The sequence below is a fragment of the Choristoneura fumiferana genome, chromosome 3 (assembly GCF_025370935.1).
Source record: "Choristoneura fumiferana chromosome 3, NRCan_CFum_1, whole genome shotgun sequence".
Taxonomy (NCBI): Eukaryota; Metazoa; Arthropoda; class Insecta; order Lepidoptera; family Tortricidae; genus Choristoneura; species Choristoneura fumiferana.
In genome coordinates this window covers 5,721,953-5,735,558 of record NC_133474.1, presented here as the reverse complement: position 1 = coordinate 5,735,558, position 13,606 = coordinate 5,721,953, and positions in this window count along the sequence as shown.

Below are 13,606 nucleotides of genomic sequence, written 5' to 3'. Positions count from 1 at the left end.
TGGCTTTGATTTTTTTCCGTGGCAATATAAAGGGTGTAAAAATATGTCGCTTTAATACCGGTATTTTTGAATATACTTCAAACTTACAGCCTTGAAGATTATAGGATGGATTTTTTGTTCTTTATATCATAAATTCTGAAAATAAATGTGTTTAGGGACTAAAACAACAGGCCGTAAAGGACACTTTTGAGCGAATTTCCTTACGTGGATTATACTGATGGATAGGGAAAAAAACAGTAAGTAGTAAGATGCCATAGAGAGTGCATTTACGCTCAAAAGTCCGTTACGCCCTTTGAGCCTCATCGATAAGTATGTTGTTTTTTTTTGGAGTGGAATGATTTTTTAAGAAGAAATGTTATTGAAGATACGTATTTATATTATTGATTATTTTACATCATTCAGAAAAAAGAACACTTCAAGGAATTTCCATACAAATGGTTTTTTTTTTCTTCAAATTAAATAGAATCAAACGAGAAGTATCTTTACAAAATAAACATTTTTCTTAATCAGTTGTTATTATGACGAAAATCTGAGGTAAGAAATATGAAAAAAATCCCTGTTTTTTTTAATTCCGTGAATTATTGACTGTCAACATTAACAAACATTTTGTATTACATTATTATTATTGCTAAAATCATGCGATAGAGTTCAAAAAGTTATACTCGTATGTATTTTTAAAAAACAAAGCGTCCTAACCTGTCTCTCCTATAAATAATATACATATTCAACATATTCAAACTATTTCAAAGGGAGCCGTGACTCTTCTCTTCTTAATGGTTAATATAAAACGTAATCTTTTAACGAGCAATTTTTGCATTTTTGGCCTCTTAACAAGGGCTCTAACGATTGTGATGAAATCAGCTAGGTATATGGAAGTTTTCGGGGCGGAGAATCGATCTAGCTTGGTCTTATCTCTGGGAAATTGCGTGTCGTCAAGTTTCAGCCCGAGCGAAGCCCAATCCAGGGTAAGTGCTAATAAATGACGCAGCGATGACACATTGCGAAAGGTTCTTCAGTGGCCTTGGATAAATAAGATTTTGTTAAAAAAAACATTTTTAATACAAGTTTTTTTTTGCTGACTGTACTTTTTGTTGACTGTTCTTGTCACCCAAACTACTTTTGCATACCAAATTTCAAGTCGATGCCATTAACCGTTAAAGAGTTCCGTCCTGCGGAGACGATCCTGGCCGGACTACCAGGATGTCACTACCAGATTATTGTATTGTCACGCAATTTACATAAGCATTCCAAATTTCAAGTCAATCCAACTACTTACTGGAAGTTGGTCGAATTTAACTTGCAAGATTTTATTACAGACAGACAGACAACGGGACAGGTGAAACTAAATAAAAGCTTATAAAAATAAATTATGGTTAAAGAAGATGTCTCCTGATGGAGACGCTCGCCCATCGCGGTGTATGCCCATTGCCCAGCCCACTTACCCCAGCAAGCTTTTAGTCTAAGGCACTTGTCTCACCGCCAGCGAGGAAACGATTGGCTATCGACTATTTTCTCGCTCAAGAAACGAACAAAAGATATAAGATCCTGTGTGAGTAAAAGAGACACATATATTAATAGTTTATCGCTGGCTGTTCACACTGTCGGCGAGAACTCGCTCTTACATCTTTTGTCGCAGCGACTAGAGCTATAAAACTCGCTGAGCTATAGATACTCGCTCAGCGATGTCAGCTTGGCGGCCGCCCCGCACGAGCGAGTCGAGAGGAGCGAGTAATCGCCCGTCGCACGCGAACACTCGCTTACAGCCGAGCGACAAAACTACACTCGCTTCTCGCTGCTCGCCCACTCGTTTCTAGTTACTCGCTCTACTCGCTTCTCGCTCATCGTCGGCGGTGGGACAAGTGCCTAACGCTTGCGAATTGCGATCGAAATCACCGTCTTTTTGAGACTGACAGAACAGAAAGAAGTGACGAAAGCGATTATGATTCCGAATTCGTTTATACAATACGGCCTCAATATGATGACGGTTAGATCGTAATAACGTAGACGCAGGCAGGGAATTCCAATTCTTAGCTGTCCTAATAATAAAGGATAAGCGAAACCGCTTTGTGCGAATTGTAGAGTGCTGACAACGACAACATAAGGGTTTGATGGCGTTTGATGTGCTTTAAGTACCATCAAGTCAATATAGAACACGTGAATCATGCGTTAATTACAAATATAATACTCAACTCAGTAGCTATGAAATCAATATAATATATGTCACACACAGCAAACCCATCATGACGAGTTAACTACTTACGTTTTCCGCTCTGCCAAAATATGACTATATAGGCAGTCATCATTGACCACAAAACAAAGCTCAAAACACCGCAATAGTTCAACAACCGTAGAGGGTAATAAATATTAAAATAAATTTTATACCCTTTTAACACGGCACAACACCACACCACGCGACACTGAAATAGCAAAGTAAGTAAGTTGTGAATTGGTCAAAATAACTCACGGACAGATTGATATCGATATCGTAGATATAAACCAACACCAACTGTCCTTATATGTTAATTATGGTTAATTAAGAACATGTTACGTAACAAACAGCAATTAAAACAAAAATAGATTATTTCGAAGATGATATCACAGTAATTTTTGAACTTTCGGCGCCCGTTTTTAAATTTTTACCTAAAGCATGAGAGACTGATAGGAACTGTTGATACCTAATACTATGAAGAGAGGTTTTATTGTCTTGCACCCTTCGAACTTCGTATCTTGCCGTCCCGCTGACGCTTATATTATTTAATACGAGAGTGAGAGGGACAGCACGAAACGTTCTGCAATTTTCGAATTTCGTAGTAGCACCCCAGATATTGTTCAAAACGTCAATATTAATTTACAAAGAAAACATGAATATCACATTATAAGGGCTAAGTAACGGGCTGTATACTTACGTGTTTGTGTATTTTAAATTAAAGTCCATGTAAAAGGGCATTTAACCTGTTAGAAATAAGTGCCTTGCCACAATGGGCTGTAAAATCTACATTACATTCAAACTACGAGAAATACCCTTCGCCTGATCGATTTACGCCAGCCTTTTTACTCGTTTTACCATGACTCGCGTGGCACGAGTCACCAGTTAGAAATAAACAATATTCTATTTAATTTACATCTATCTATGATAGGTTCTTTATTATGTGCAGTGTCGCTTAAATCTGTTCCTCAGCTCGTGCTAGTATACAAACAATCTGTGGGTACGTGCTAGCTGGTTCGTTTTAAAATCTAGGGGCACGTAATTTACCACTTACCTGTTGACATAAAACTTTAGTTTATATGCAGCAAAACTAGCACGTTGTTTCCGTACGAAGAACAGAAGATAAATAAGTAAATTGTGACTGGCAAGATTTAGAACTATTAGTTTAAATTGCGCAATCTTTTGTCTATTGTGCAAGTGCTTTGAAATGCACTGACGCTGTGACACCCTGGGGTGGTCAGTCCATGCATCACGATGGTCTTCATAGAAAAATGACGTGTCGTTCAGTCATGATTCTACCGTACAGTTCGGTAAAGTCAATGACGCAGCGCACTCCGCGAAACAAACGGCGCTAAGTTACAGTATGTTAGCAGATAATGTTTTGTTGATAATGTAAATTAGCGATTGTGCAATAACCAAGAATTTGTTGTAGTGTTTTGCACACAACGTCGCATCTTTGTTTCTGTATTGTCACTGAAGTTGTTGTATTTTATCAAAGTAGATAATTTTAACAAGATTGCAATAGGGATTTCCTAGATGAAGTAGGTATGATTAATCATGTAACACGATACTTTTTGGTTTCGGTACAAAATCTGGGCTACCTACTTAACAGATTAATCTTGGCTGTGATCTGTGATGAACTGTACATAAGCTGATGCAGTAAGCAGACGTAAATATTAATTCAAGGTTCCGAAAGATTCAAGATCCGTGCCGTCGGATGTGACGTCAAATCGTATGTTTAAGGCGATTAAATTTCCATTTCTGTTATTTATTTACATCAGCGGTAGGACGCGGAAGCGTGACGTGACTGTGACTCATGTCTGAGAGATAACGCGTACTTACTGTCAATTATGATTTTAGGTCGAGATAAGAAAATTGTATATTTTAAATCTCTAAAACAAATTCTCCTCCTTACCTACCTACATGAAATTTCGAGTACATCCGGAAAACTACAGGAAAACTGTGAACAAATACTACTACGTCAGGACAGGAGACGATGTGATAATTTAATTATAGATACATATGTACAAAGAAAAACGTTGAGTTGTAAATAGCTATATATGTAGATACTAGCTACAAAAATGCACGAACATCTATAATTCATGCAAAATGTATTTATCTTAGTTATAACATAAATAGCCCATTGCAGACTCGTAAATTTTCTACTATATAAGCAATCATTTGGGTTGTCGTATAATAAAGGGAAACTAAGAATATCGTACTACTATACTATACTATGTCTAACTAAACCATTCGTCATCTGTCAACTGAGAATAAAATACTAGTTCTGAGATTGCTTTATTGTATGCAATTAAGTTCTAATCACGCAAGCACGTGTTGCTGCGAAGCCCTTGAAAAGGACAAACGATGCCACTTAAGGGCAAATCCTAAGGCGACAAGTAGCAAATTAAACTTTTCCATAAAACAAAATCAACCGGACGAGGAAAATTCCAACGTCACAATAGATGGAAGCCTGTTAAAAATGTTTTTTCGGCTTTAAGATTTTCCTTATGACTGTGGGTTGTGACGTGACGTTTCGAGAACAAAATACGTATTTTGTTACATGAAAATGAAGCAATGTCTCATGGCTTCTTTACTTTTGCGTCCTTAGGGCACGTTTATCGACATTCATTGAAATCTTTCCTTAACATTGCAGGCATAATCACATTTATATAATAGAAATGCTCTAGAGATTTCTTTTTGTTGCTTCGCAATAAGATTTCACGATGTTTAAAAAACTTTGTGCAACATTGCTCTTTCAAACATTACAGCAATGAAGTCGCAATAATGACATGCGTCAGCATGTAGAATGATGATTCCCTTTTTAATAGGTAGAAAATAATAAATAAGTACATTAATAAAAACATTAAAATTTCCAAGTCACCGTGACTAATTCGTAATAATCGCATAAGTATTTTTTTAAATATGCATTTTGCGATCTCTTGCTAAGTATCTTTTACATCAAATCGTACCAAATCACGTAATCTGAGGGGCTACTAGAAATTCTAAAATCGAAGTTCGTATCGTACCGTCCCTCTCACTCGTTTTACATAATATAAGCGTCAGCGGGACGGCAAGACACGAAGTTCGAATTTTGCACTTCGTAGTGAAGGGCCAGATGTTTGGCTTTTAGATTTCCATCGATCGCAGCCATTTTAGTACTTACCTCTACGAGTAGCTTGGTCGACGGCAAGTTTGTAGTATGGAAAAGCTTGAAAAAACGGTATAATAAGTTACAATTTTGTCACAGTTTCATGATTGCTGCTTATAGGTATCTATTTCACCATCTTTTGCAATATATTCAGAATACAAACAGTGAGCCATTGGATTAAAATTAGGAAAATTGTTCCTTTTATTTATAAAAAAGTTTTTACAGACTTGCTGTAGAAAAATACATTTATTTTTTTAAATTTTGTGTCCTTATTAAACAATCTTAATTACTCTTGGAATTAAATAAAGCCTGTTTCATCGTATCATTAGATCACTCTTCGGTAGATGATTCAACGGAATACGGAATACCACACACTTCAGATTCTTTGTCCCGGCCGGCATCGGTATTAGTCAGGGCATTCCTGGATGAACTCATTTCAAAAGGATTTTTTGTACCGTTTTAGTCAGGATGTATACTTTTTGGGACGATTTGTCAACTATGAAATACATTAATTGAGGTAAGTAATTAAATGTAAAAGGGTTACTTAATAATTCAAGGAATAATACGATATTCAGCTTAGTTCTTACAAGTGACAGTTGTTGTTAAAAAATCTTTTAGACCTGAGTTTAAACATTAAGTAAGTCATACAGAATTTTTAATGCTCTTTTTCCTTTGTCTTCAAATTCAGATTCATCTTACTCCGGATTACTCACTGCAGACATACGAAACCCTTTGTTTTAATTTAAATCAAGGGTTACTCATGCAGTTTCTGCATAAATGGGCCCTAATGTTTACGGGGCCAAACGCAAATTAGTCAGTTTAAAAAAATACATCTTCACGAGAATTAATTATTTTATTTTTACAAAAAATATCATTATACTTTGCTGATATCCTAATTAAATCGTTCTGTTTATTTTGCTCAAAAAAAACTGTCGTATCCAATTGGAAATAATTTGCCAAGTAAATACCTATTTGGAATTTTGAATTGTCCAATATTGTGAATAAGGCAATGATTTAAAATTATTTCAACATATTATTATAATTTGCAACAGTCATAGTTCCCATGATTATCAGTACTTGACCGCATGGTCACTGGTAAAACTGTTATCATCACATACATATAATGAAAAACAATGACTGTGGGAAAAAGCTATTGATATCATAATGACTAAATTCTGGTTTTCTCTTTTCTTCTATATTCTGATTTACTGTGAAGATTTCAATGTCTAATAAAACTTATTGATAGAATTGGTCAATTTTAATTGGAATTTTCCTTTTCAATTCTATATTAATATCATTCCAATTAGAATTACTGTTGCAACATGGCGACAAGAATTACAAGATGTTAATTACTACATCGAAAGAGTTTTACATTAGATTCTCCATATTAAAAATAAAAATATGTCTGAATTTGCCAACACTACACAGAATAGATATGTTTCCTTTGCCTTTATCACCAGAAAAAGGAGCTGTCATAATTTTGATATTGTCTCTATGCAACGTCTACGTCAGATTTACGTGATCTTTTTTCTAGACAAAAGTAATGGATCTATTGTGTCGTAGTTTTGGAGTTATGCCTTTTAGAATAAGCACATTTGAAAAAATTGTAATAAATTAATTAATAGTTGTAGCGAAATTTTAAAAATATCAGCGTTTTCTCTTTCCAAACGAATACAGAGAACGAATCAAATTATAGTCTTAGAAATATGAAATCTTGTCAATTAGAATCCCAATTGCTACAATAGAAGTCGTTTACATTTACTTGCCCGAATTTCATTTGCCCGAATTTCACTTGCCATACCAACGTTTGCCATAAAATATATAGAACCGTGCTGCTTTCAGGATTTTTTTAAATGTCATCATATAGAATGCAGTAGGTAGGTTAGGTTAGTTTAATATCAACTCTGAAGAAATTACTATTTCAGAAATAAATTACTTTATGGCAAATGAAAATTCTAGAAAACGATACATTCGGGCATATGAAATTCGGGCAAACGATAGAGAACCAATAGAAGTATCTACTCAAAAGCTTGGAGTAGCTAAAACGTAGGTACACGCGGGCGTTGGGCAATCTAGTTGCATTGCCAACGGACAGGCGTTTGCAAAAATTTTACTGCATAGGCTCTTGCATTCAAACAAGGTCACTTAAAGTCAACAGGCCGGGCCTAAATAGCCAAGGAAAACTGGCTGTTTGGAGAATTAGAGAGGAACGGGCTGTGTTTATTTGGTAGTTTGTGCAGAGGCTAACTCGAGCAATGTTAATTGGGATGTAGGCGATTAATTACTAGATAAAGACTACATAGTCATTGCATATTACAATTATTCTTATTAAATCGCGTAGTCGGAGTCAAAGTCGACGGGAAAGAAGTTATAAATAGCTCATTGTTCCAAGGAATGGTTTGCGGTCGTAGGAATCTCGAGGAAAAGGATTTATAATTGTGCGGTTGGTTTCTTGGGAATGAGAAATAATTATGTACGTGATTTACAACGCTACCTTGTTTATTTATAGCGCAGGGAAATTAAGAATATTTATGTATAAAAAACGAAGATGCAATAGATGTGCGTTCCGGCCTTGACTGCCGGTAGGTTGGCATTGGTATTCGGCTTATTATGAATTTCACTCTTATGAAATATTGCGTCAACTGAAACTAAAATGAACTATGTATTGCCATTGCCAAACGTCACTGCTCGAGCTCGAATTTCGAATTCCGCAATATGATTTGACATTTCAGTTGCATTGCACACAAATATGACTTAACTGCATTTTTAATGTGTTGTTTCTGATTTGAGACTTTTTTTTTTTTAACTGATCTATACCTACTATGTATTTTAGGTGGCACAAGAATCAATGACTTTGAGTCCAAATTTCTATCATGAAATATACCTACCTCTTTTATATTTCTGCATTGCACTAATTTTTTTTTGACTATGCGGTTTGAGTTAGGTTTGTTTGTAACAATTCTGAACAATATCTAATAAGTATACAGAGAAAAAAGTTAGGTAGTTATGCCAAACAATACATTATGATTTTATGGATGGCGTTAGTAGTTAATCGTGAGGTCCATTTGACATTTCCATACCTTGGGCCTCAAAGGGCGTAAAGCACAAAACACAACTTTTCAGGAGAAGCAATAAACTGGAAAATATAAATTAAAAAATTAGAGTTCTTTTGTTTCTAATGTTACATAAAAGTCTTCTATTAACGCAGAGCTTAGAATTTCTTGTAGTTTTTGTTAATATACTCCAATTGGATGCATTGAATCAGATGTGTACTTTAAGACCTAGTAAACTTGGCTTATTTTGGTTCACAAGGGTGTAAAGGTAACATTATCATAAATAATATTTTACTTTCAATGGGTCGTATAGGAAAGTTCAACTTCTTTTTATGATAATAAATTAGGCCGCTTCAGAGAGTCAAAAATTCGTACTATTCCATACTTTTGATTGTATTAAGCTGCGGTCTTAAGAAATCAAAATAAGCGTTGAAATATTTGGTAGTCTTAAAGGACAGTTGAATAAATTACAGCTTTTACGCCGTATATCTTAAATTTTCAGGCAATAAAGGGAGGGTAAAAATATGTGTTGCCTTAACACCAGTTTATTTTAACATATTTTATACTTACTGCCTAAAACTTTGCCATCCTAAAACTTTAAAATAAATGTGTTTAGGGATTAACACAACACAGGCCGTAAAGGATATTTTTGAGCGAATTTCCTTACGTGGATTATACTGATCGATAGAGAAAAAAACTGTATAAGATATAAGATGTGATAGAGAGTACGTTTATGCCCAAATGTCCTTTACGCCCTTTCAGCCTCAAGGTATCGATTTGCGTCGCGCTCGTGATTGATTAAATAACTAAATGAGCCAATCGCAAGCAAGAGTGAAACGTCAAACGGACCTCACGATACTAACGCCATCTAGCGATATTTCACCTGTCAAAAGAGCCTCTTTATGTAAGCCCACATAGATCCGTAGGAAAACGTTTATGTAGAATTGGAACATGGCACACACCATTGAATTTCTTTGGAGGCGTTTACTGGTTTCTTCACGATATTTTCTCTCACCGTAAAGTTCACGGCAATAAATTTCAGACGCATTTTTTGAATTTTTTCTTTCATTTATATCAAATATAGGATTAATCTTAATCAAAGTACGTTTTTTTTGACTGGCGTCATCAATGATGGCGTTGAGATAAGACTGACATTGATAACGATATACCTACATCAGATTGCAAAAAACAAGTGTTTCTAAAAATCTTAAATTCTAATAAGCAATTTAAATCAGATTTTAAAAGAATCATTTTAAATTTATGTTATTTTTTATACATATATCGAATTATATTTCTATGTATTATACAAATAATATGATTTAACTTCTTTAAGAATATAATTCTATTTTTTTTTTGCTGACCATGTACGTTTTGACGTTTGCAGACAGTTCGGATACGTTGATACATTTTAACATCCTTACTTAATAAAGTATAATTAATACGAAAGCAATTCTGTCTGACTGTTACCTCTTCAAGCTTAAACTGCTGAACAGATTTAGATGAAATTTAGCATGAAGATAGTATAAAATCCTTGGAAATGGCTAACGATAAACTATTTTTTTGTAAACGGCGTCGCGGGCAAGAGATAGTAGATTGAAAATATCACTAGTCACTGGAAAATCAGAATAGGCTAGATTTTTAAAAATCTACGTGTGTATAAGTATAGTTAGTCCGTCTATCAGTTAGATTTTTAAAAAACATCGGACACAGGGCCGGATTTAGGGGAGGGGAAACCGGGGCTACAGCCCCGGGGCCACAAAAGAGGAGACACACACACACTCCACAATAGACACTTCGGATTTTTTTTTCAAACTCCAACGAGTAAACACTAGTTAACAACTATTTTTTTTTTAATTCATCTATATTTAGTTCATTTCAATCAGTAAAATATCAAAATCTCAAGTGACGGACAGGTACTTTTTTCTTTTGTCAGTTAACGGATAAAGTCCCGTGTGACGTCACGCTTTACGTCACCTACGTACACAACTATGGAGTGACGTCACGGGCCCCGCCCCCGAACTTTGACGCGCTTCATCTGTCATTTTTTGTTTCACTAACAAACAAAAAAATAAATAGAATAGAAATAGAGCCAATATTTTTCTAAAAATCTAATGGACTCATAAACGGACCCATAGGTATCTACCCAATTATCTAGATAATAAGAGCAATTTTCCACAGGCTTGTTGTCATTAGTTTTCAACGTATTATTCATCAGTTTCGTGGACATAATAAATATGCTAATTTTACCTGACTGCCCGAAGAAGTGTTTGTTTTTACCCGACTGCCCGAAGTTTTTCGAGCGCATGTATGTATCAGAAAATCTCTGTGTAATATACCTGTGTTTTTGTACTGCTTACTATGTGTTGGTGTGCAATAAAGAGTTATTGTATTGTATTATACATGTGTACGATGTATGTTCCAACCCTATATTGGGTGACACGCTCTTGGCCGGTTTTCTTTCCATAGAGCAGCCGTGAAACTCGCGTGCTATCACGTAGGTGTATATACCAACTAGTACGACGGCGCGTTTGAAAAACGAAGTGTGCAAAGGCCCTAAAACTGAAACGGAAGCCGAAGAACCGTAGGTAGAGATCAAATAGGAATAGGTATTCATTAGACAAATAGGTAATTACTTACTGACAGCGGAGACGGAGCGGTGCGGATGCGGTACCGGTTGTAATATTCGAGCTAACGTGAAAGAGGCCACACAGAATACCGCGCCACGCTTATTTCTCGCGCGGTATTCTGTGTGGCGTCTTTCACGTTACCTCCAATATTACAACCGGTACCTCCTACGCGCCGCGCCGCACCGCTGCGCCTCCGCTGCCAGTGGGTTTCTAGCTTAAATACGAACTTTTCCGATATACAAGGTCTTAATTAAATAATTGAAAACCAGAAAGTTGTTTGCTCAGAATCGAGAATAGAATATGGTAGAATCGATTACACTATGTTTTAAATTACTTAGGTTGTGTTTGTGTTTTAAAATCCTTTTTTTATTGCGCCCAGTCTAAAAGTTACTACGGCAACAGGCGCCATCCAATTAAATATTTTAGCGAGATTGCATACTTTTTCGATAATTTAATACTGGCCGTTTTGCTGTCAATGTGTGATTTTCTTCTAAAAACGTCAAATAAGTGTGTGTAGGTACAGTTAGAAATTAAGAAGAGTTACTGGCTAAGCAAAACACACGAATATCTTTTAATGGTATTCAAAAATACATGCAATCAAGTGACTTAAAACGAAAAAATATTTTTTGTGTCTCAGTTTTGCTATAGAAAACTAGGCATTTTGGTTAACTTTAATTATTTTTTTTACGTTACATACAAAGTTTCTACTCACTGAATTCCAACTATTTTCCGGGATTTAACTTTACTCTGATCTGTCATAATTTTACTTCATACAAATGTGTTGATGGTATTAATAGATACCTAGACAACGAAATAGTAAATTTCCCGATTTTTAATAAAGTATGCAACCTATTACCGTACTGCCAGTTGAAATAAATACCTTAGGTTAAATAACATTACGTTTAATTTTAATGACCCTACTTTTTTATTTAAAAAATAAGTGTGACATTAGTACAAGAAGTTCTTACAATGCATGTTATGAGATGAGATTTGTATTGTATCTACTGGACACTTTTTTATGTTTTAAATGTGATTAATATTTGTTTCTTATAATCGGATTCTAAAAAAAAATGTGTTGTTTGTAGGTACTTATGTTACATTTAAATTTTGTTCTCGCTGGAGGTGAAAAATTGTAGTGTCACACGAGACCAAAGTCTTTCAGTTGCTCTCAGATTCTACCTAGAATCACTCGCTTCGTGATTCAATTATAGAATCCTTCGCTTAGGATTCAAATCAACCTCAACAAAAAACAACTTTGCTCTCTTGTTGCACAAATACTATTGTGTGTCTGAGGTTTTCAATTATTTACCTTGTATAGAAAACGCTACTATGCACTATGTACCTACCTAGTTACCTACTAGGTTACGTACCCAACCTAGTATTTTTTTCCGTAATTCACATACACAGTAAATTAAAACACTAATATCAACTATTTTCCGGGGATTATACATCTTTCAGCTCTTGAGTCACTGTTATTATATTATTCTTAGTTTTCCGAAAATATAAATATATTATCTAACACAACTAATTGGAATGAATGATATATCGGGCCAGCTCATATAGTTTTTTATCGCATTGGAGTCATAGAAGATAGTCAGGGCGTACTTCTAGTCTAGGGAACTAAACAACCGTCATCTCGACCCTCAGAGCAACCTTTTCACATTAAATGTCCCAGTGATTTCCTTGATAAACAGACATGGCTTACTGCGCCAAGGTTGTAGTGCGGGTTAAGCTACGCAGAAGGGGAAGGGGAACAGCTGAAAAAAAAGGAAAAACATTTTTTTTTGGCATAAAGTTAATTACCGGGTAGTTTCTATTAATGAACTGAGCCGTCTGCTGAAGTTATCGGAAATGAATAAAAACACGGTGTAGGTATAGATAGGTTTTGATACCCACGGTTTCCTATGAATATGCACTTTACTAGTGCTTTGTACAAGGTAGCTCTACCTTCAAATAAGTCAATTAGCTCAAGGTATGTCAGTTTAGATACCTACTTAACTGTTTGAAGTGTATCTAAAACTTGTCGTTTTTGTACCAAGGGCAACTAGTCTAAGTACGAGCGATCTAGGTTCAAAAATATTGCATGCCCTTAATAGAATCCATTAGACAGTTCATTAAGTTCACTCCAACCTTAACAAATACGATATATAAGTAGGTACTTTCTGTATATTATTATTAAAAATATGATTAAGGGGCTGTTTCACCATCCATTGATTAGTGTTATAACTGAGGGTTAGTGATATTTGGTGATTAAATTTAGGTGACAGTTCTACTATCTTAGGAACAAATATTATTTATTAGGTCGCCGAAAACGCATTTATTAGGTGATTAATAAAATCATACCCTAAAAAACCTTAATAGCCTGCTCTTTCGAACTCCCTTTTCGTGACGCGCAGTAGCACAGAACAAGTAATAGGCGTACCCAGTACAAGTAACTTTACTTCGATATTCACAGCCGACAGTTCAAAATATGATATTAAAAAAGCTTACTACTTATACTTATGTGGTTATAAAAAGCTTTGCTAATATTCTTTGTCAAGCGTCTATTCAAACATAGGACAGTCACCAG